This window comes from Crinia signifera, chromosome 1 (genome assembly GCF_055691185.1).
Source record: "Crinia signifera chromosome 1, ASM5569118v1, whole genome shotgun sequence".
Classification (NCBI taxonomy): Eukaryota; Metazoa; Chordata; class Amphibia; order Anura; family Myobatrachidae; genus Crinia; species Crinia signifera.
The window spans coordinates 330,421,595-330,446,509 of record NC_139217.1 but is presented as its reverse complement, the minus strand read 5'-3'; the positions used below and the strand labels follow the sequence as shown (position 1 = coordinate 330,446,509).

At 42.5% G+C, this 24,915-nt stretch overlaps 1 pseudogene across 1 annotated transcript; it reads right to left on the bottom strand.

The window, feature by feature from the left end:
* Nucleotides 1–3,035: 3,035 nt before the first annotated feature.
* Nucleotides 3,036–24,160, bottom strand: LOC146005645 (leukotriene B4 receptor 1-like; annotated as a pseudogene). Its single transcript, XR_014444042.1, has 2 exons — nt 24,067–24,160; nt 3,036–8,009 (listed from the first exon to the last, which is right to left on the bottom strand). The product of XR_014444042.1 is annotated as a leukotriene B4 receptor 1-like (transcript).
* Nucleotides 24,161–24,915: the final 755 nt, after the last annotated feature.

The following is a 24,915-nucleotide window of genomic DNA, read 5'->3' as shown; positions in this document are numbered from 1 at the left end:
TATTAGGGCCCCTTCATTCAGCCCAATGCCCCCTTCTCCCACCCCATCTCCCACCATCTGTGCAGTAAAGGGGCAATTAGTGGAAATTACTGATCCAGGCCCTACATGCTGAGCGGTTGATATAATACCCCCTACCAGTCGCGGGACATCAAAACTTCCCCCACCCCTACTGCTGGAGGATTGGTAGGGGCCCCAATACATTGCTATGCCCAGGGGTCTACACTGCTGTTATGTATGTAAATATATATGTGTGTGTGTGTGTGTATATTATTATTTATATACATTTGGTCTATCTATAATACTTTAACTGACCCGGCATATACTGTGTCACCTAATTGTCCATCTCCGTGCTTTGCTCCGCCCCTCTGGAAACCCCCTTCTGAAAATCCTGCGTTTGCCACTGCATACTGATACTTACCTATCTTGAGCCCGTAGTTAGGTCCCTGGGTCTTGGTCTGGTGTCCTGGTCCGGGTCCATGTCGACGTCCGGGTCCATGTCGTCGGCGTCCGGGTCCGAAGTAATCCATAGGGACCTGTGGAAGGAAATTCTACTTACATGTCTCCTGTGGCAATGATCTGGTCCTCTTCTTTCCTGAAGTAGTCCAGGTCTTCGCAAAATAACAACACGCGAGTGTCCCGGCGATCAGCTGTCACGGACTGAGGAGAGTCGCAGAGATGTTTTATCTTCTGCGCCTCTCCTCTGAATGATTCTATTGGCCGCCTAGTGGCCAATCAGGAGCTGAGAAAGTCGGCTCCTGATTGGCCACTAGGCGGCCAATAGAATCCTTATCCTTACCCTTATCTTTAGAATCCTTATCCTTATTAAGAATACAAATACTATTTTTTAATTCGTATTCTTAGTAAATTTCTCCCATTGTGTCAACTTACTCTACAAATCGTTAGATTGTCATCAAACTCAGATAATAGCACATAATGGCAGCTCATGCACAATCCTGTCTATTACAAACAATTCATGCATGACAAATAACAGTTTCTATATATTTCGGAATGCATAAGTCATATTAATACAATAGAGACTTTCGATACACACAAGCAGTCCCTGCACGTGCTATTTTTAAACACGCACCACCCTCACTTTTTTAGTCATTCGTATATTTTTTTTAATATTTTGCCGTTTTTAGATAATATTTCCAATAAAGGTTACATTTTATTGTTGCAATTTATTTCTCTCTGGTGCACCATACCAGGACACATCTTCCCCGTGGGAACACTGGCGCTGACCGATTAATAACCAATGTGCTGGATATTAATCGCTATCGCTATGACCCCTACAAACACAGCAATGTAAGCCATTTAGTGAGATTGATTAGAAAATGTACAAAAATGGTCTCCAGATGTAACAAAGTTTTACTATTCTGGGGTGTCAGTGTGTTTTTATTGGGCTATTGGTTCTGCTGTGGAACTAAGAGTCGTAGCATGCCAATTAATGCCCTGCACACTGGGTCTTCTGGTTCTCCAACTCCCAGAGATGCGTGTGAGGCTTGCTTTGACTCATAGTTCCACAGCAGAATAATAGTTAATTCTTTTATTTTTTACTCTAGAATCAGCCCAGTACCCACCACCCTGGGGCACCAGGGAAAGACCCGGCTTCAGCCTGGGCAGGGTTAATCTTGGAGGGTGGGGCCCTTTTATTGAGGAGGGTCCCCATGGTCCCTGTCTGGGCTGACAAATCAAGGGGTAAATGCTTTGGCCGTGGGACCTTATATAATAAGTATACCCTGGTTGTGGCATTACCCTGCTGGCTGGTTGGGCCCGGTTCTGGTTCTTAAAGTACGGGGCACCCCTATTAATTTTGTCACCCCCACCCATATTTTGGGAACCAGGACTGGCCCTTGAGCTTGGTTCTATAAATTCCGGGGAACCCCTACTCCATTTGACCCATGAATTTCTAGAACCAGAACTGTCTCTTTGAGGGGGCATTTTTAAAAATTATTTATTTCACTTTTCTATTTTATTACACGGATCTGCATTTTTTTACACAATGCAGCCGTCACTGATCAATTCTTAGTACATTTCTGGGTAATTTTGTGGGATAGAAGGATTATAGTTAGGCACTAGAAGCAGGGTTAGGGTTAGGCACTAGGGGGAGGCAGTGCCACATTAAGCCTTCGGGGGGGCTGGGTCACTTTAGACAGAGGGGCCCCCTTGCACTTGTCACTACTGGCCACAAACTGCATGGGAGAAGATTACACTGCCAAAACACAGAGTAAAGGCAGTGTAAACTTGGTCAATGGGTAACTGCAGAGGGGGAGATTATATAAATAAATATATATATATATGGAAAGTGCACAGGTGTATCAATCCGGCGCTAGTTTGCGGTCCTCACAGCCAGCTAGCAATGGGTTAAGGCCGACCCTTTTCAAAGGTACACTAAGTCCCAATCCGTACTGTAGCTCACTCCGCAAGATTCCAGGACCCCAGGAGTCAAACAACAATCTGCAGAAACATAACAACAGAGAGGAGCGCTTCATAGTGTAAAACATAGTTTTTAATAAGCATAAAATTGCTCCGGTGCAGTCAAGGTGGACTCGTACCAGAAATAAAACAGGTGTGGGCTGGGTACCACAAGGTGTGTAATAACAAAGACCAGGCTTATCTCCTACCACCTCCGGGGCGCTGCGGACACAATCGGTATCCCGTCGGGCTCACACACAGTGGGACACGGCGTTCCGAGAGTCCTAGCAGGAACAGATGAGGCAGGGGAGACCCGGCGTTCAAACAGGCTGACGTCACCAAGCCCCGCCCTAACACGTTTCGTATAGGAACTTCGTCAGAGGGCGTGGCTGGTGACCGGCAGCTCTGTGTTTAAGACAGAAAGTGGCGACCAATAGGAGAGTGTTTAGCACATGTGGGTGTGAATAATTCACATACTGATTGCTATACCACATATGTTTGTTTCATATAAAGTTTTCAACAGAAAATTGAGCGATTAGTTAGAAAGCATATATATACACAGATCCGCATATATTATACGTTTTTTTTTTCAATTCAATACTTTTTATTGAGTTTTTTATTTTTGCAACTTAAACAAACCCCACAAATATAGAACATAGGTAGCATAAGCATGCATATCAGACAGCGTCATATATTAGAAATGAAAGATGCATCATATTTTAACAAATATAGGAGGAGAGTACATACAGCATAAAAGAGATACATGGAGGATTGCCTTAACATAGTACCAATTATTCATATGCTCAAGGGCACCACTCGGGTAAGACTATGTAATCAGTTCAATTATGCAATATGGCAATTGTGTGCTATTATGAGATGCAGTAAACAAAAGAGTTGTTTTGTATAGTATTTAGCTAGCCACCAAAAAGAAAATAACCCCCAAAACAACCCTACCCTATAAACCCCCTACCCTGTATAACCTACCCCCCAATTTAGGCATGCTTGGATCCCAAAACATTTATACTATCCCCCAAACACAAACCATCTAGCTACGCTTAAGCTAAGAAGGAACCATGCGAACTATAGGAGGTGATAAACTAGTGGTCCTCAGCCAAAACTAATCTTTAGACTCACCACAGGATATGACTGCTTCTGTTTTAGCTAAACTATACCACAAAGCTAGTCTATCCCTCCCACCCAGTGGTGCAACTACCGAGGGTGCAGGGGGTGCAGCTGCTATGGGGTCCAGCGGCTGGGGGGGGCCCGTGAACAGCAAGCAGTCACCTGCACGGTCGTTAGTTTCATTATTTTATTATAGAGCCGTCGCGGCCGTCAGCATGCCTCAGTCGTGGGGAAGGAGCCGGGCAAGGGGTAGCACCGTGCAGCAGCGCCGTGCAGTAGGAGCCACTGAGCCAGGCAACGTGTGGCAGCGTGCGTGCGGAAGGAGCCGGACGGGGAAGGGGATATCCCATCACGTGTGGGAAAAGCCGAACAAACAGGGAGAGAAGAAGGAGTAATGAGCACGGAGCCTGCTGGTGCCCGCCCTGCATCCTTGACAGACTGGCCATCCACCCACGCTCAGTGTGCCTGTGACAAAAAGTACAGGAGATGCAAATGCAATTTGATTAAATTGAAATAATAAGTTTAAAATGCTTCATTTACTTTCTTTTAATGTGTTTATCTGCATTTATTTTTTTATTTTATTTATGTGTTTATCAGGCTGTGACTATTGGCATAGTTTGTAATTACGGTGTGCTGTATAATGTGTATGGGGCCTTGCGGTTTGTCGCATAATGTGTAATGGTATTACAGTGTGTTGCATATTAGGTAAGGGGCATTGCGGTGCATTGCATATTGAGTAATGGGCATTGCGGTGTGTATTGCATAATGTGTAGGGTATTACGGTGTTTGGCATAGATTGTAATGGGCATTACGGTGGGCTGCATAATGTGTTTTTGGCCTTGCAGTGTGTCGCATAATGTGCAAGGGTATTACGGTGTGTTGCATATTGTGTAAGGGGCATTACGATGTGTTGCATAATGTGTAAGGGGCATTTTGGTGTGTCGCATAATGTGTATGGGGCCTTGCGGTGTGTCACATAATGTGTATGGGGCCTTGCGGTGTGTCACATATTGTGTAAGGGTATTACGATGTGTCCCATAATGTGTAAGGGGTATTGCAGTGTGTTGCATAATGTGTATGGGGCCTTGCAGTGTGTCACATAGGGCGGGATTCTCTAATAACCCACGCAGCACATCGCCGGCACTCGCAGTGTTAATAATCGCATATGCAGTAACATATGCAATTATTAATGCAAAAGCGATGGCCGGCGATGTGCTGCGGGTCCCCCCTCCCTCCCTGAACCCTTACCCGGCTGTGTGAGGGCTCCTTTTCCTCCTCCCGGCACCCGGAAGCTGTGCAGGGAGGAGATCACTGATCCGGGCTGCACAGAAGGAGGCTGCCCGGACACAGGTGAGCGAGGGCATCATGGATCGGCGGGGGGCATGCGTAGTGGCAGGAGACGCGAAAGGAAGACCATAGGCTTCCATAGGGTTACGCCATATAGAACTGGCATAACCCCCGCAGCGAAGCCCCATCGATGGGGCTTTGCTGCATATGAAAATGCGGTAAAAACCCAATTTTCGTTTGGAGAATCTCCCCCCTTATGTGTAAGGATATTACGGTGTGTTGCATATTGTGTAAGGGGCATTGCGATGTGTCGCATAATGTGTAAGGGGAATTGCGGAGTGTCGCATAATGTTTATGGGGCCTTGTGGTTTGTCGCATACTGTGTAATGGGCATTGCCGGGGGGGGGGGGGGGGGGTATTATAAATTTTGCTATGGGGTCCACAAAGTTCTAGTTACGCCTCTGGAGCAATGAACTTGTCGTAACATAATATATCAAAATGACAAAGAAATAATATTAAAAGAGCAAAGTATATAATGACCTTAGGCCAGGCATGTCAAAACTATGGCCCTCCAGCTGTTGTGAAACTACAAGTCCCATCAGGCCTTGCCACAGTTTTGTAATTAGGGAATGCTAAAGCTACAGTATGGCAAGGCATGTTGGGATGTGTAGTTTCACAACAGCTGGAGGGCCACAGTTTGGACATGCCTGCCTTAGGCCATGGTGAAAGACTCTCTCGCCTCACTCGACCGCATAAACTCTAGTATTGGAACCTCCCAATAACAGAATAACAGCGGATATCATTAGGAAAAAAAAAAAAGGGAAAAGGAAAACAGATATCAGGATATATCTACAAGAGTAAGATTAAAACAGGTCATCCCTTGCAGATGAATAGTGCAGAACATCAATCTGGCCAAATGTCCAAACCTTTCATTTGTATTGACAAGATATAAGTCACAACCCAGTATATATGAGGATAAGGAGGATGGAATTTAACTCCTAAATAAAATGGACGAGTGGACCCCTTGCCCTCATCATGGAGCACAGGAGAAATCTTCAGGAGAGTCTTGTCAATAGTCACTTCCATTGGCACATCTAAACTCCGAAGTACAGTACAGCGTCGCCTCTCTGAGTTTAAAACTTCTGGAGGAGACGGGGTCATTCCACAGATGGCTATAGGATATTTAGGCAGAATGGAAATCAAGGGTGAATCCACCCTAATCTCGTTGACGCGCTGCTCAGAAGCAGAGGGGTGATCCTGAGCAGCGGTGTCTGTTGTATCAAACATAAGCTGCAGCCATTGTGGTGAGGCATGTATTGCCTGAAGAATGCTAGAGATGGGGATAGCCATAATGGAGGAGTTGAGTAGACATTGACCCATCGTAAGGATCACAGAGGTAATAGCCACCCACTGGAGGCCCCCGATATAGGGAGATAACGACAGCTAGCATGCCCTCTCTCCAAATATATTCACAGTCAGCAAGTCGCAGCTGTCTGCATTGAATAATACTAACAGTGATACTGACAGTATGGTACACAAAGTACTTTATGCACAGGGTTCCAGTACGCTATAGGAAGTATAGGCAGCCCCAGACCTGTGGCCCAAGACCTGTGCAGGCACGAGATGAACAATGGCGCCCAATGAGTCAATAGTTTTATTGACCAGAAAGGCAGCGGCAGCCCCCTTTCCCCAGCGATATGCGATTGGGCTGCACTGGATTGTGGCAGGTTCTGTATGAAGCCTGATGGTGCTGAGCGGCAGAGCAGGAGATAGCCAGCGAGGTTGTGTGTGGCAGAGCGGCAGCTCAGTGTTCAGGAGCTCCAGCGCTCGGAGTCCACATGGTGCGGGAGCAGCAGCAATCCAGCCCTTATGTTTTAAACTCATCCAAAACTTGTACAAAATGAGCTTCTGGACCAAATGTTCTAAGCCCTGATTTGCTAGTCCTGGCACAATTCAGACTATATAGCCAATATATTTAAAATGGTAGATTGTTTTTGCCTTAAAACTATCTGGTTTTCACATACACTAGTGGCAATATCACCAAAACTGTGCCAGGGCCAGGGAGCTGGAGCACATTTGGACCAGGATATCTACAGTTGGTTATACTGATCCATATTGTCAAATGTCTATTGTTGATTCTTGTGTGCTTTCTAATTTAGTTTGCTCTACAGACCGATTTCGGCTTCTCTGCTGGAAAGCTTGGGAGACTTTCTGTAAAATTTTGCCTCAAAGCCAGTTGCTTCAAAGAGTTTGGCCATAAATCCCACCCCAGCAGTTCTTATGAAGTTGCCACCAGCAAACACATACAGAATAGGATTAGCGCTGCTACTGAGATACGCTAGAGCTATTGCATTGGGCCTGGCTGTACGAGCTGCCTTTCTTAGAACATCTGATGAGTACAGTTCTCCTGAGACTTGGATCATATTTACTATTTGGTGTGGAATCCAGAAGAGAGCAAATATTATTATGATCATGATGACCAGTCTGTTAGTCCTATGTTTGGTCTGAAATTTTGCAGTACGTAACCTTAGTCCAATGTAGATGTAATTGGACAGTATGACTGTGAAGGGGATAACAAATCCCATAATTGTTTCAAACATATTTTGAAAGACTATATGCTGAAAACCACTTCCTCCTTGGCTTTGGTTGATGACACATTGGTTCTGGCCTTTTTTGGTTACTACTGAGCGGTAAATTGGGACAGGAATGGACAACAGAGATGCTAACACCCATATTGCCAAAACTATGCTCCCGACAATTGACTTTAGTCTGATCTTATGAGACGTGAATGGTATGGCTACAGCTAGAAAGCGGTCTATGCTCATATAAGTAATGAGATAGATGCTGGTGTACATACTTAAGCCGCAAATGTAGTAGCACATCTTACAGATGATATTCCCAAATACCCAGCTGCGTGTGGCCAGGAGATGGAGGAAAAATGGCGCTGTGAGGAGTACCATGATGTCCGCCATGGCCAAATTTAAAATGAGAATGCAGGTGACTGTACGTTTCTTCATTCGGAACAACACTGTCCAGATGGTAAAAGCATTGCCTGGAAATCCAATAATGAACGCGACTGAGAGGATGGCAATTCCAAGATGGGAGGATGAAGAGGTTGTCCCTGGATTCTCCGTGGAATTTCCAAAATATTCATGGGGTGTGGTCATCTGTCCAAGCTCTGTGTTCTGTCAATAGCAAAGAAATGCATTTTATACTTATGCCTTATATCCATTATATAAATTGTTGAATGTAGATTATTTCCATAGTTGCTATAAAATATAATTTTTTATTTATCACCATTCAATATAATACAATACCAAATGAAGAGACACATCTATCTCTTCTCTCTCTCTCTCTCTCTCTCTCTCTCTCTCTCTCTCTCTCTCTCTCTCTCTGGGGGTTATTCTAGTTCACTCTTTCTGACAATATCCTTCTTAGATGGACAAAACCATGTGCACTGCAGGGGGGCAGATGTAACATGTGCAGAGAGAATTAGATTTGGGTGAGTTATTTTTTTTCTGTGCAGGGTAAATACTGGCTGCTTTATTTTTACACTGCAATATAGATTTCACTTTGAAGTAAAACCCCACCCAAATCTAATTCTCTCAGCACAAGTAACATCTGCCCCACCTGCAGTGCACATGGTTTTGTCCATCTAAGAAGGATTTTGTCAGAAAGAGTGAACTAGAATAACCCCCTATGACTCTTGATAAACCATATCTACCTACAAATTCTTGCTAAATCTTTTTCTGGCCATACCTCTAACATATAAACCATTTCATATACATACATAAACCTTCTTTTCTGTAACTGAATAAAATCAATAATATCGATTTGCAACCTCTACAAATGTAACAAATATTTTAACTTCATTTAATTTAATAAGTACCGTTGTCTCCTAATTATTTCTTAAACAAATAATACCACTTTGCCATTTGGCTTTATTCATTTTTATGACTTTCTGTAATTATTTTGATATTACTCTTTTACTTTCTAACTTTATCCAAATTCATTGTTATAACATCTAATACATTTTAACTTTATTAAAATACCTACTTATTTTAATATTGTTTCCTCTTGATCAAATGTTATATCATTAAAAACAAAACAATTATTGTTGTATCTGGCTGACATGGGAGGGACCTCCCTGGCAATATTGTCAAATAACCAATCATTTGTTACCCATAGAAACAAGATCAGTTTGTCTAGTATGATCTTGGCATTTAATAACTGCAACCTGCTATGGTAACTGCATTGCGTCATTCTGTTAGAGTTTGTGAATGTGCATTAGGTGTTCCTGAAGCTATGGGATAACCTCCATCAATCAACACCAAACTCTTGCAGTACTACTTCTTATAATGTTGACTGAGCAATGTGACATTTTCTAATTAATGCTGCTACTGACATCATCATGTGTAGTTAACTCAATAATCTCTCTTCTTCCCATGGCAACAAGCATATAATCCCCCTTGGCAGCCAGACTAGAAGCATGAAACCTCAGACATTGAGCAAGAAACCTCTGGTAACAAGCATGTTACCCCTGACAATGAGCATGTATGAAAGCTGGACTTATGTGGGATAAAGCACAATGGAATTTGCTGCACTATATAAGAAACTGTAAATTAATAAATAATACTGTATGTAATAGGAATTACTGTATGTGGTATAATGTGAAATGGGCATTATGGTGTGTGTTATACTATGTAATGGGAATTATGGTGTGTGGCATAATGTGTAATGGGCATTACAGAGTGTGGCATAATATGTAATGGGCATTAAGGTGTTTGGTATAATGTGTAGTGGACATTGCAAAGTGTGGCCTAATTTTTAATGGGTATTACGTAGTGTGAGCTAATGTGTAATGGGCATGATAGAGTGTAGCATAAAGAGTAATGGACATTACGGTGTAAAATTTTGATGCACACCTGTTTCTTCTGTGTGTGTAAGGGGGGTGGGGGTGGGATGCTTATTTCTGAAGCCCATATACATAAATAAGTCACCATCTATTTAGTTTGTATTGATGCTCAGTAGGCAGTGATAGACATGCCCAGTAGGCAGTGATAGACATGCCCAGTAGGCAGTGATAGATATGGCCAGTAGGCATGATAGACACACCCCACAAATTTTGCACCCCCTAATAAAATTGGCTGCGCATACCTATGATTATGACGTCACTGCGCATATTACAACATGCGCAAACTGTGCTGGGGCAGGGTGGGAGGATGCCTGTCAAACCACATAATGCACACCAAAAACCGGCTGATGACCGGCGGCTGAAGTCGTGGCCCCATACTCCCATGAGTCCCGCGCCGCTCGCCGTCCACAGAAGCTCTATTACCTGCCACATCCCTGTACTGCACGAAGTACTCAATCTATTCTTATTCCTTCCTTGTTTCCTGTTTCCTATAATTCTCTACATGCAATAAATCTGCAATAAATCTGCGTCTAACATTTCCCTTCTTCAGAATCCTCCTCCTGTACTACCGCACTGATATCAAGTTTACCCCCCCCCCCCCAGCAGCACTGGTGTCAGATTTAACCACTGCAACATGGGCATCAGGATCGGCTGGGGAAGTGGGGTGGGTGCACTGGCCAAATGCACCCTCCCTACAGCTTGGCTTGTATTGGAGAGCCAGCATGAGCCATGCCAGCTAGAAAGTAAGCCATTTGCAGATCATCATGCCATTGCTCAGGTGTTGCATTGGTAATGCAAGAAATAAAGGACACTACTCTGGAGGTTTTGGCACACATTGCAGCAATTCAGGGTACCGGGATCTGACATCACTGCACACTGGATATTGCGCTACGTAAACAATTTAAGTGTAATTCTCTTGTGTCTGTCAAAATATCAGTTCCTTCAAAATCTTCTGCTTGACCAGATCCAAGCAGGATAAATCATATGTCCCACACCATAGGAAATCCTTTTCTTCTATAGTAATTTCATAATCTATATTTTCCATTATTTTGAATGCACATTTAGCATTCAATCTGCTTGTGATCCCATATGAAGAGATATTGACTCCCATTGTGGTCTGTAACCATATGTCTTCAAAGCACATCTACTGGTACTTGTTTCCTAGAACGGCCACAATCGTGAGTGATCGTGGCTCTTAATTAAGGGACACGATCCTCACGATGTGGCCGATTTTTTACAATTTTTTCCGTTTGATTGACAGAAATCGGGTCAATCGGTCGGTCGCGACCAATTAAAATCGGCCGCGATGCGACCGACCGATTGACCCGATTTTTCCATAGACTTCAATGTTAAAAAATCTTTTAACATTGAAATCGGTCGGTCTTGTGCCATTATAATGGCACAAGATGAGATGGGCTTGATTAAGTCCATCTCACATAGGGAAAAATGATAAAAAAGGTGAAATGGGCCAATATGACCCATTTCACATTTTTTATGTGCCCGCCATGACCCCACGATAGACGTCAACCCGAAGCGTGGCGAGCGCAGCGAGCCCGCGAGGGGCGGCGGTGCGCGTCCTCCGACCTTTTCATTCCCCTACTATCCACTAGGGCGTGGAGTGAGAATAGAATAGTGTGGCGAGCGCAGCGAGCCACCGAGCCCGAAGCGTGGCGAGCGCAGCGAGCCCTGCGAGGGGACGCGTATACCTGTGAAGTTATACGCGTCCCCTCGCGGGGCTCGCTGCGCTCGCCACGCTTCGGGCTCGGTGGCTCGCTGCGCTCGCCACACTATTCTATTCTCACTCCACGCCCTAGTGGATAGTAGGGGAATGAAAAGGTCGGAGGACGCGCACCGCCGCCCCTCGCGGGCTCGCTGCGCTCGCCACGCTTCGGGTTGACGTCTATCGTGGGGTCTAGCCCACTTAGTAACATTTGGGGGGGCCATTGAAAATAATCATGTGAAAAAAAAAAAAAATCGGGTGAAAAATCGGTCGGTCGGATCGGTCGCATCGCATGCGACCAAATCGCATGCGATGCGATCGATCCGATTTTTTATCTTACGACCACAACGATCTAAATCGTTGTGGCCGTTCTAGGAAACAAGTACCCATCTACTTACTGGGGCAATATGCAAGCGTAATCAATAGTATACTTGATCACTTATACACTAGCACTCACTTTTCTAGGTCACTTTAAAAAACTCTGTCCTCCCACAGAGATCAAACCAAAACAACACAAAATCTCCTCCTGAGATATAATATCCACACAGCTGTAGTCTGTGTAGTCAGACACAAAGAGATCACATGGGCAATGTCAGAAATGCAGACTATTTTTTCACACATTGTGGGACACTCTAGAATTCATTCTAAACAGGGCTGCCATAACAAATTGTGGGGTCCAGGACAGCCCAAACGGACAGGGCCCCCATAAGGGAAAAACAGGGTGTTTAGCTATGCAATTAAGAATATAGGTTAAAAAGAGGGAGTGGGAAGAAGGAGAAGAGGAGAAACAGAAGTGCCACACTGATCCAGTGTGTACCTTCTTGTTCAAGAAGTCTGTCTGCCCGTGTCGCTGTGTGTGTGGTTGTGGACTTGGAGCTTCGGCTGGTATGGTCTCTCCCAGGTTCTTTCTCCTCTAGTCCTCCACCTCAGTGCTGTACAAGGAAAGCCCACTGAAGGGGAGAGAGACGCGCGGGTGGGCGCTATGATGTAGGTGCGGCATTACATCATCCTGCCATGCTTCATGCACCCTCTTGTATGGTCAATAGAAGTGAGGATGGGCGGGAGCAGCTGGGTGGACAAGCAGCAATCTAATGTGAAATATGAGCGAAATAGTGCTGTTTTGAATCTGGTAAATTGATAAGAAAGGTGTTTCACCACAGGTGATGCAATTATTAATGAAGAGGGAAAGCAATACGAAGACATGGAAATTGAAACACTCAGACCCCATAAAAGACTGGCCAACATACATACACACACTCAAACAAAGTATATACTGTACATAAGGTGAAGACAACAGGTTCTTCAATTTCCAAGAAAAAAGAGAAAGAGAATGATTTTTCTCTAGTTGGTGCACCATATTGAATGGGAGATACTCCTAAAATTTTACTTTTATTAGTTAAAAATGTAAAATTGTGAAACTATAAACACACGTACATACAGTACATGAAACAAATCCAGTACATAAATTAATAAAATGCTAGTGTGGGTGTTTCATTGCACCAATTTTTGTTCTATTAAATATTCCAGTTAGAAACTTCCGGTGGGCAGAGCATCACAATGGCCACCCTCTATCTCCCCTTGCTATAATCCTCGTTCATCCACCCTAACTGTCCTGCCTCTGGTATCATATCATCCTCAAGGGATAGAGGATAGATTGCCCATTAAAAATATCCTAATATCAGAGGACAGATTGTGGTTTACACAACGCTTTTGGATCAGACCATAAAACAAATTCACTCCTTTTTCTTAAACAAGTTTAGACATTTATTCACATAAAAATCAAAACCACCGGCTGGCAGAAACATAAATCATTTAAATTTACAATTAATAAAACATGGACTAACAGTGGAAAAAGTACTATGAATAAGTAGTTATTGTCAATAATCTAATAGTACTTTAAAAATACTGATTCTCAGAGAACAATTTGCTGAATATCCAATAGATCAGCTATATATAAAAAACATTTGCAATATTGGTTTGTTAATAAAGCATATCTGGGTTCAACAAGCATATATCAATTAGTTGTTAATAATCTTATTCTGTTAGTAGACATGCAGAACCAAAAAGTTTTTGTATGCAGTTGTAACACAGTACAAGCTCTCCAAAATACCACAGACCCATTAACCACAGCTTTGTAGGAAATGGCACTCAAAATTGATGATTTAGAGAATAGCAACATGAGATGCAACCTAAGATTTTCTGCGTATCCGCGAGTAAATTAAGGGGTCCGACCCACAAGATCTGTTTAGTGTCTATTTGGTGAATGCTCTTGAGGTCCCTACAACTAATGGGACAATTCAGATAGAACATTATCATTGTATCGGCCCAGAACGAGCTCAGCAAAGTTGAGAGTAATGATAGATGGTAAACCAATATACATTTCACTTCACCACAGGATGCTAGAGATAGAAACATAGAAACATAGAATTTGACAGCAGATAAGAACCATTTGGCCCATATAGTCTGCCCTTTTTTTACCCTTCAGGTAATCTCAACCCTTTTTGATCCTTATTTCTTTGTAAGGATATTCATATGCCTATCCCAAGCATGTTTAAATTGTTCTACTGTCTTAGCCTCTACCACCTCTGATGGGAGGCTATTCCACTTATCCACTACCCTTTCTGTGAAGTAATTATCTCTAACATTTCAGCTGAACCTACCTCCCTCCAGTTTCAGTGCATGTCCTCGTGTTTTATTACTTCTTTTCCTTTGAAGAAAATTTCCCTCCTGTACTATGTTAAAACCCTTGATATATTTGAAGATTTCTATCATGTTCCCCTTTCCCTTCTCCGCTCCAAACTATACATGTTAAGATCTTTTAGTCTATCCAGGTAAGTTTTGTGATGTAGGCCATGCACCATTTTAGTTGCCCTTCTTTGTACACTCTCCAATGTATTTATATCCTTCTGAAGATATGGTCTCCAGAACAGATCATCTTGGTTTGCCCTGTTCCTCCCCTAAAAGCCCATGATGCCTCCTTCCAAATGATTGACATACTACCTACATATCAGTGGTTTCACACTCTATACCCAGGGATAATTGGGGTTAATTAAACCCTTGGAAGGTATATCACTAAGCTAATGTATTACTAAGAACAAATGGTCAGTAACAAATGTTTTAAGTGGTTTATGCATTTTGCATTGTTAATTTTACACATGCTCAATGTACTTTTTCTATATTACTACTTTTTTTTCCCCTCCTCCTTTTTCATTTTCTTGCGCTGGGTTTCTGGAGGTGACTAACACCATCATTTAATCGAAGCATTCGGCTTGTTGGGACTGGACGTTACTTTCAACTCATGTATCAAATCTACTCGGAAAACAATTCAAAGCAGGTATTGGATAACACTACCCCTATATGTACCTCGCATAGTACAGAACACTTTCGTATTCTTTCATGGAATGTAGCTGGACTGAATTCAGCTGGTAAAAGAAAAAAGGTATTGTCTCACATGAAATACCTTAACGCAGACATTATAATACTACAGGAAACTCATTGGATATCTGGCCCATTTGCCAAATTGACAGGACCCTGGATAAGCGACTTCAAATCTGCCTCATTCACTAGCAAAAAATGTGGGGTTGCTAGTGAATGCAACTTTTACAGTAAAATATACTCAACTCAGAACTTGACCCTGAAGGGCACTATATACTACTCACTTTAAACATACATGGAGAAATATTCACTATCTTACATATATCTAACATATACACTTCAAATACACATAATCTTAACTTTTACACCAAAATCTCGAATTTTTCTGATGTCAAGAGATACCCCAAACCTTATTGTAGGAGGCGATTACAACTTAGTATTCGACCTCATCCTTAGATAGATCCCCCTCTCTTCCAATGCGTTCATCCAGAGGCTGAGATGGACTAAGCATAATGTAGAGAACACTATAATCCACCACAATAGTAGAGAATTCACATTCTTTCTCACGTTCATCAAATATTTACTAGAATTGAGTATATCCTAACAAGTGACTCACTCCTCCCAAGAATCCAAAGTGTGGTACTTGTGTAGTTTCACGGCACCACCGCGCGCACAGTGAAACTTTGAAACTTGGCAGTCTGCCATACTCTGTGTTTACTGTGCGCGTGCCGCTCTAGCTGTTCTCAGCGCATCGTGTGGCTGCTTTCCTTATGTAAGCTACGTTATCAGCATAGCGCTGGGCAGCAGCAGTGCACCCAGCGCTGACAGGTCACTGTGGAACTTGTAGTTCCACAGAAATAGGCAGTCCTGCGCACTGCTGACAACCCGGCAATTTAGACGCTAAAGCGTCTAAATCCAGAGACTCCCTGAACCGGACACCCCGGCAATTTAGAAGTCTAGATTTAGACGTCTAAATCCAGACTCCCTGCAAACCGATAAGATGGGGGCATCTAAATTTAGACGCTAAAGCCTCTAAATTTAGTAGGGTCTAAGGGTACACTATTAAACCTGTTCACAATGACACTAGTCGACGTAACAGCTGTCGACCTTGTTAATTCCACTATCCACGCCAACCCGAAGCGTGGCGAGCGCAGCGAGTCCACGAGGGGCGGTGTTACGCATCCTACGACCTTTTTCATACACCCACTATCCACGTCGGCGTGGAGTTGATTTTATAAAGTGTGGCGAGCGCAGCGATCCACCGAGCCCGAAGCGTGGCGAGCACAGCAAGCCCCGCGAGGGGACGCGGATACCTTCACAGATATCCGCGTCCCCTCGCGGGCTTCACAGGTATCCGCATCCCCTCGCGGGGCTCGCTGCGCTCGCCACGCTTCGGGTTCGGTGGCTCGCTGCGCTCGCCACACTTTATAAAATCAACTCCATGCCGACGTGGATAGTGGGGGTATGAAAAGGTCATAGGACGCGTACCGCCGCCCCTCGCGGGCTCGCTGCGCTTGCCGCGCTTCGGGTTGGCGTGGATAGTGGAATTAACAAGGTCAACAGCTGTTACGTTGACTAGTGTCATTGTGAACACGTTTAATAGTGTACCCCTAGACCCTACTAAATTTAGAGGCTTTAGCCTCTAAATTTAGATGCCCCCATCTTAGCGGTTTGCAGGGAGTCTGGATTTAGACGTCTAAATCTAGACTTCTAAATTGCCGGGGTGTCCAGTTCAGGAGTCTCTGGATTTAGACTCTTTAGCGTCTAAATTGCCGGGTTGTCAGCGGTGCGCAGGAGTCTAAATTGCCGGGTTGTCAGCGGTGCGCAGGACTGCCTATTTCACTGTGGAACTACAAGTACCACAGTGACCTGTCAGCGCTGGGCAACGTGCGCTGCTGCTGCCCAGTGCTATGCTGATAACGTAGCTTACATAAGGAAAGCAGCCACGCGCTGTGCTAAGAACAGCTAGTGCGGCACGCGCACAGTTAAACAGAGCGTCTGGCAGGCTGCCAAGTTTCAAAGTTTCACTGTGTGCGCGGTGGCGCTGTGAAACTACACAAGTACCCAAAGTGCTAACGTTGAAAGTATCCTAATTTCAGATCACGCCCCTATACATCTATATATATTGTTCTTCAAACACCCATTAATTCTAACCTCACCTGAAGATTTCCATATTACCTCTATTTACAAGATGATCTCCGCTTATTTCTAAAAACTAAATGGAAAGAGAATTCAGACACAAATTCATGCCATAGATCTAACCCTATTCTCTTCTGGTCAGCATCCAAAGCAGTCATGCAAGGGCATATCATTGCCTTTATAACTCGCAGATGTAAAAATCAAAGAGACAAAATTAAAAGTTTTTCTAAAAATCTTAATCAAGCATATAATAAATATATTGTTGACCCGAATGATAGCACCAAATCGGAATACGCTCACCATAGGGCCCTTATGGAAACGTTCCTCAATCATGAAGCTCAATTAAAAGTAGACTTTACCAAGCAAAAATTCTTTAGATGAGGGGGCAAGTCTGGCAAAATGTTAGCACACATGATCCGGCAGCAAAATAATAAAAAATTTATTTCCCAACTAAAATACGCAAATGGTTTCTTTAAGTCCCACTCAGATATTGCAAAACAGTTCTGATTCACAGAGAGAAGTCCTGAAGGCTAACATTTTGGAGACTGAAATCTGCTTAGCTATTAAAGCTTTGAAACTTAATAGGACCAGACAGTTTCAGCGGAGAGTTGCTCTCCGATTTGTCAGCACTTTTCCAGCTCCTTCTAACAGGTAACTCCAATGATCCAGATTTTAATGATGCACACACAATTTTACTTCCTAAACCCAACAAAGATGCAGAAAAGGTGGACTCTTACTGACCTACCACCTTATTGAACAAAGATTCTAAATTACGAGCAAAAATAATGGCCAGTGAGAACTGCGGCAGCATCCAAACAAAGTCAAAATATGTTATTTAGCCTAGACACAGAAAAAGCGTTTGACAGGATTACATGGGAGCATTTATATGAGGTTTTAGAATACAGAGAATTTGGTTCATGGTTTATTAATATCCTATGCTTTTTCTACACCAAACCAACTACAAAACTGATAGTCAGCAAATTTCCTTGGTGACACAGTCAATCTTTACACGCGCCAAGGTTGCCCCATGTCACCCTTCTTATTTAATTTATCTTTAGACCCATTAATTCCTATTCTTGAAAACGTTACAATTTTTCAAGGTATAAAATTTGCTTAAAATTTTGGCCTTCGCTGACGACCTCTTGCTCTTCTGAAGACAGTCAACAAGCGGTGTTTTCAAAGATAGAGCAATTTGGCAGTATTTCTGTGTTCTCCATAAATATTCAAAAATCAACAGCCTTATCTCTCTCAACACAAACATGCCCGTCTTGGGCACAATTCCTTAAATTAACTTGGGCGACCACTAGTATTCCCTATCTGGGAATTCAGTTACCTAAAAACTAATCATTATTATACACACTTAATGTTTCCAAAATGATATCTACGATAGTTTCAGACTTGAGGGAATGGCATGATTTACAACATTCCTTTCTAGGCCATGCCCACCTTATAAAAATGTTCTAATTTCACAAATTATTATACCCTCTTCAACTCCTACTTGTATTATTAACTGTCAAAGATAAAAATCAACTTAATAGTGCATACCGCAGATTTATATGGTTAGGCAAAAAAAACAAAATGAGTCTCAAAATCCTTCAAAAGAACAAAAAAGAAGGAGGCATTAACTTTCCGCAACTAGCACTTTATGATCAATCAATTGGCTATTCTTAGGGGGGTATATGTCAGGCTATCCACATAGAATTATAATAGAGAAGCAGGATATGTCATGACTTCTAGAGTCTAGAACTAAACAACAATAATATTTTCTAGGTCAACTCTTAAATAATTGTTATTTAAAAATAACAGGTAGATTCATTAAAAGTCTTTAGAATCTATCGTAGAGCAGTTAGAACTGTTGTGGAGGGAATATAACCCTCTTAGAATGACTGAGATGTAACAATTTTATAAACTATCTCTTTTACATTGAAGTCAAACACAGTACTGCTACAAATGTTGCAGTTATATTGTAACATTAGACCGTAAAGAATTCTGTCAGAATTGTAAAAATCATTCAAAATACAGTGCGTAGTCAGTAAGCCACCGATTTTAAATACACCTCATTCCTTCCCTGTCTTCACTTGTCATTGTTATATGTGTGCTTGTTATATTTCGCTTGTTTTTTTAACACATTAACCACATTAATAAAAGTTACATTTTATTTTATTGCAATTAGACTCTAGGTGCACCACACCAGTGGCAAATCTTTTTCTTCTCTGTTCATGACATACAGCTAGATGGGCACTTCCTGGTGCCACTAGCCGGGAGTTGAAGCAGACAAGTGCACTGAGACTTGGAGTCACCAGGGGAGAGGACAGTGGTCGGCAGTGGGCTTAGCCTCCACTCCTGTGTGAATCTGTGACTGTTGTGTGTCAGTCACTGTGTGTGAGGTAGTGGTGTGTAAGAAGGTGGAAGAGGTGTCCTGTTTGGGTTTGGTTGCTTTTGTAAGAAGAAGGGGTTGTCAGTGTCATGCTGGAGGAATGGAAGATGTGTTCTGTCAGCTGTCAGTGTCAGTAGGGAATACATACAGCGTTCCGGGTGTCGACAGTCAAAAGGCTGGCATCCCGATACGGAATATCCGCCTGAGGCTCCATAGGTACACTAAGCCACAATTGACTTGCTGAAGCTGATACAAACATCAGGGTGAGTTTGAAGCTATTAATAAACAAGTAGCTTGACACAAGTACAAAGGATTTTTTCCACACTTTATTATATGTAACTGTGACCTGGCTTGAAAGCACAGAAACATCACTAATGATACATATACAATGAGACACAAATAACTGGAATATTTAATACAACAAAAATCGGTGCAATGAAACACCCACAATAGCATTTTATTACTTTATGTACTGTATTTGTTTCATGTATATACGTGTGTTTTTATATTTTCGCATTTTATACTAACTAATAAAAGTTACATTTTAGGAGTATCTCCCATTCAATCTGGTGCACCACATAGTGACAAATGTTTCTCTTTCTCTTTTTTCTTGGTTATTGTTACATCTTGCCCTGTGGCAGCACACCCCTACAGCCCACAGTATTGTGATTAATAGAGTAAGGGCAACAAGAGGGCCTACGGATTTTATGAATAACGAACCTATGAACCATCTGGTCCTGTGCGACTAACCCTCCACCCCACAAAAAAGGTTCTTAAATTTAACCCCTTCCCGACATTTGACGTACATTTACGTCATGGTCGGGAAGGACTTCCCGACACATGGCGTAAATGTACGTCATGAGTTCTAACTGTCTATAGACGCGGTGACAGTTTGGAGATGTCTGCTGTCCCTGACAGCAGACATCCCCCCTCGCCGCCCAGGGGGGGCAGGGATGCCCCCCCCGGTCGGCGATCGCTGTGATTGGCTGTTCAAATCTGAACAGCCATTCACAGCGTTTCCTGTGTTACCGGCGGCTAAGCCGCTCGGTAACACAGAAAACGGTGGTGATCGGTGCTGTTAAATACAGCACCGATCACCACCGATGAGCAGGAGCCCCCCCACCCACTCACCCGGCAGCCCGGCAGGTCCTCACTAGGGGAAGCGCTGAGCGCACGCAGCGCTCCCCCCTCCCGCCCCCCCCGCCAGGCTCAGCAGCAGCAGCAGCAGCATGAGCTGCTGAAAAAGTAAAAAAATAAATAAAAGACACACTGAATTATATATATATATATATATATAGACATATATATGTGTGTATATAGACATATATATATGTGTATATATATATATATATATATATATGTGTGTATATATATATATATATGTGTATATATATATATATATATATAGACACATATATATATATGTCTATATATATATATATATATATATACACACACACATATATATATATATACACACATCTATCTATCTATCTATCTATCTATCTATCTATCTATCTATCTATATATATATATATATATATATATATATATATATATATATATATATATATAGAGACAGATAGATAGAAAGATATTCCCGACATATGACGTATATATACGTCATGGTCGGGAGGTACTTCCCGACCGGAGACGTATATATACGTCATGGTTTTAACTGTCACCGCGTCTATAGACGCGGTGACAGTTTGGAGATGTCTGCTGTCCCTGATTCCCAATCAGCGATCGCTGTTATTGGCTGTTCAAATGTGAACAGCCAATCACAGCGTTTTCTGTGTTACCGGCGGCTAAGCCGCTCGGTAACACAGTGATCGGTGGTGATCGGAGCTGTTAAGTACAGCACCGATCACCACCGATCGCCAGCCCCCCCCACCCTCCCACCCGGCAGCCCCCCCTCCCACCCACCCGGCTGCCGCAGTGCCAGCACCCCTCCCACCCCCCAACCAGCCGCAGCGCCAGCCCCCCTCCCAAAGCTGGTGAGCAAAATGGGGTCACATGTGGGGGGGTTCCACTGTATTGGTGCTTCGGGGGTCTTGCTAATGCGACATAGCACCCACCATTCATTCCACCACCAAATATCACTCCTTCCCTTCTGAGTCCTGCCATGCACCCAAATGGTATTTTTTGGTCACATGTGAGGCATTGCCGTACTCGGGAGAAATTGGGGCACAGATTTTGGGGTGCTTTGTCTCCTTCATTCCTTGTGAAAATGAAAAATTTTGAGCCAGAAATGCATTTTTGTGTAAAAAATTACATTTTTTTACACAAAAATGCAGTTCTGGCTCAAAATTTTTCATTTTCACAAGGAATGAAGGAGACAAAGCACCCCAAAATCTGTGCCCCAATTTCTCCCGAGTACGGCAATGCCTCACATGTGACCAAAAAATACCATTTGGGTGCATGGCAGGACTCAGAAGGGAAGGAGTGATTTTTGTATTTTGCAGCTCAGATTCTGGTGGAATGACCCCTGAAGCACCCATACAGTGGAACCCCCCCACAAGTGACCCCATTTTGCAAACTACACCCTTTAGGGAATTCATCTAGGGGTATAGTGTACATTTCAAACCCCCAGGGGTTTCACCAATTTTGATACAACTGAGCTGTGAAAATGAAAAATTAAATTTTTTACACAAAAATGCAGTTCTGGCTCCAAATTTTTCATTTTCACAAGGAATGAAGGAGACAAAGCACCCCAAAATCTGTGCCCCAATTTCTCCCGAGTACGGCAATGCCTCACATGTGACCAAAAAATACCATTTGGGTGCATGGCAGGACTCAGAAGGGAAGGAGTGATTTTTGTATTTTGCAGCTCAGATTCTGGTGGAATTTTGGTGGGTGCTATGTCGCATTAGCAAGACCCCCAAAGCACCAATACAGTGGAAGCCCCCCACAAGTGACCCCATTTTGCAAACTACACCCCTCAGGGAATTCATCTAGGGGTATAGTGTACATTTCAAACCCCCAGGGGTTTTACCAATTTTGATACAACTGAGCTGTGAAAATGAAAAATTAAATTTTTTACACAAAAATGCAGTTCTGGCTCCAAATTTTTCATTTTCACAAGGAATGAAGGAGACAAAGCACCCCAAAATCTGTGCCCCAATTTCTCCCGAGTACGGCAATGCCTCACATGTGACCAAAAAATACCATTTGGGTGCATGGCAGGACTCAGAAGGGAAGGAGTGATTTTTGGATTTTGCAGCACAGATTCTGGTTGAATGACCCCTGAAGCACCCATACAGTGGAACCCCCCCACAAGTGACCCCATTTTGCAAACTACACCCTTTAGGGAATTCATCTAGGGGTATAGTGTACATTTCAAACCCCCAGGGGTTTCACCAATTTTGATACAACTGAGCTGTGAAAATAAAAAATTAAATTTTTTCATTTTCACAGCCCAGTTGTATCAAAATTGGTGAAACCCCTGGGGGTTTGAAATGTACACTATACCCCTAGATGAATTCCCTGAAGGGTGTAGTTTGCAAAATGGGGTCACTTGTGGGGGAGGTTCCTAACTTTTAGCATCTTATGGTGCCTAGAAACCGACATGGTGCCTAAAAAATAATCTCATAAAAAGGAGGCTCCAAAATCAAGTAGGTGCTCCTTCTATTATGAAGCCTGTGGTTTGGTCAACGTGCACACTAGGGCCACATATAGGATATTTATGAAAACAAAAGAATTGGGGGAATCAATTTTTAGTCACATTTCTCTAGTAAAATGTACTGTGTTCCTTAGAAAAATGTATTAAAATTGCAAATCTGCAAAAAAAATGAAATTTTGAAATTTCACCTACACTTTGTTTTAATTCCTGTGAAACACCTAAAGGGTTAACAAACTTCCAAAATGCTGTTTTGAATACTGTGAGGGGTGCAGTTTTTGAAATGGCATCATTTATGGGGGTGTCTCACATACAAGTCCCTCAAAGTCACATCAGAACTGAACTGGTCCCTAAAAAAATCAGTGTTTGAAATTTTCTTGAAAATTTGAGAATTTGCTAGTCATATTTGAAGCCTCCTAGTGTCCAAAAAAATGAAAAGGAGGTTGAAATAATGATTGCAACATAAAGTAGACATATGGTCTTTGTTAGTTATTAACTATTTTGAGTGGTATGATTATTTGTCTCACAAGCAGAAAATGTGACATTTTGCATATTGCTAAATTTTCCATTTTTTCACGATATTTTGGTATTTTTCACAAAAAAACACAGACTGTATCGACCAAAATTTACCACTAACTTGAAGTACAATGTGTCACGAGAAAACAATCTCAAAATCACTGGGATAAGTAAAAGCAAAAAAAAGTTATCCCCACTTAAGTGAGACATGTCAGATTTGAAAAAAAGGGCTCTGTCAGGAACGCAAAAACTGGCTCTGTCAGGAAGGGGTTAAACATTTTTTTTTCTTGCATGGGCAGTGAATAGCAACTTTTGCCCCCGGGTTCCTTTTGGCATCACCTGAATTCTCATAAATCAATCTTCAAATTATTATTACAATATTACTATCGCAGCTGTTAATTCCCCTTTTGAAGATTAATTTATTAGAACTACAGATCACAAAAATTGGACAATAGCCCCACCTGTGGAATGTAGATTATTTCCATAGTTGCCATTGCTATGCCGGTGCAAGAAGCACACTACTGAGAACCATTCTATAAAACATTATTTTTTATTTATCACCATTCAATATAATACAATACCAAATGAAGAGACACGTCTCTCTCTGCTCTCTCTCTGCTGATGGTAATTCCCTCTCTCATGTTGAATGGCAAAAGAGACGACCCCTCTGCTTTCTCTTCTAGTTCAGCTCTTTGGTTGTGGTTGTTTCATTCATTATAAATTATACTATTATTGGTAGACACTCCTACAGTTACATCATGACATGTCATTTAAGGACATACCCATGAATATGTAGTCATTTCTATCTGCTTTGTGTTTTTGCCCCAAATCATTGGTATCTGGCAATATGACACATGTCTTGTGATTTAGCAATGTGTGCAAGGAAGGAACTGAAGGATCTGAAGATTGAGCAACATTACATCCTGTTATTGTCATAATCTCAGAACATCTGGATATAAATTTAGTCTGGGGATGTAATCAAAACCGGAACAGTCTGGGCACAATTGGAGGCTGTAATCTCCCCTTCCCCATGTCCCTGGTGAAAGCCATCACAGGCATCCCCCTGAACAAGACACCCCCTGTAAGGGTCATCCTACAAGTTCCAGAATGCAGAGTTTAATGTCCGGTCCGGCGTTCCATGGTTCTTGTCTGTGTCCGGTTTTTTTGCCCACGGGCTCTACATCCTAACCGACTAAACTCCTACCAACAAACAGTCAAAGAACAGTACTAACAGCGACTAACAATCTGTCAAAGGAGTTCATGTGAAAAAATTGAAGTGTCTACGTATAACCAAAACTGTTTACTCTTGTAATACACATATATGTGTCTTTTATGTCATGTTTTAAAGTATTTTTATGTTTTCTAAATTTGACATTGCGTATTGTCAAAATAAAAACCTTTTCTTTTCATACCTATTTCCGGATTCTTCC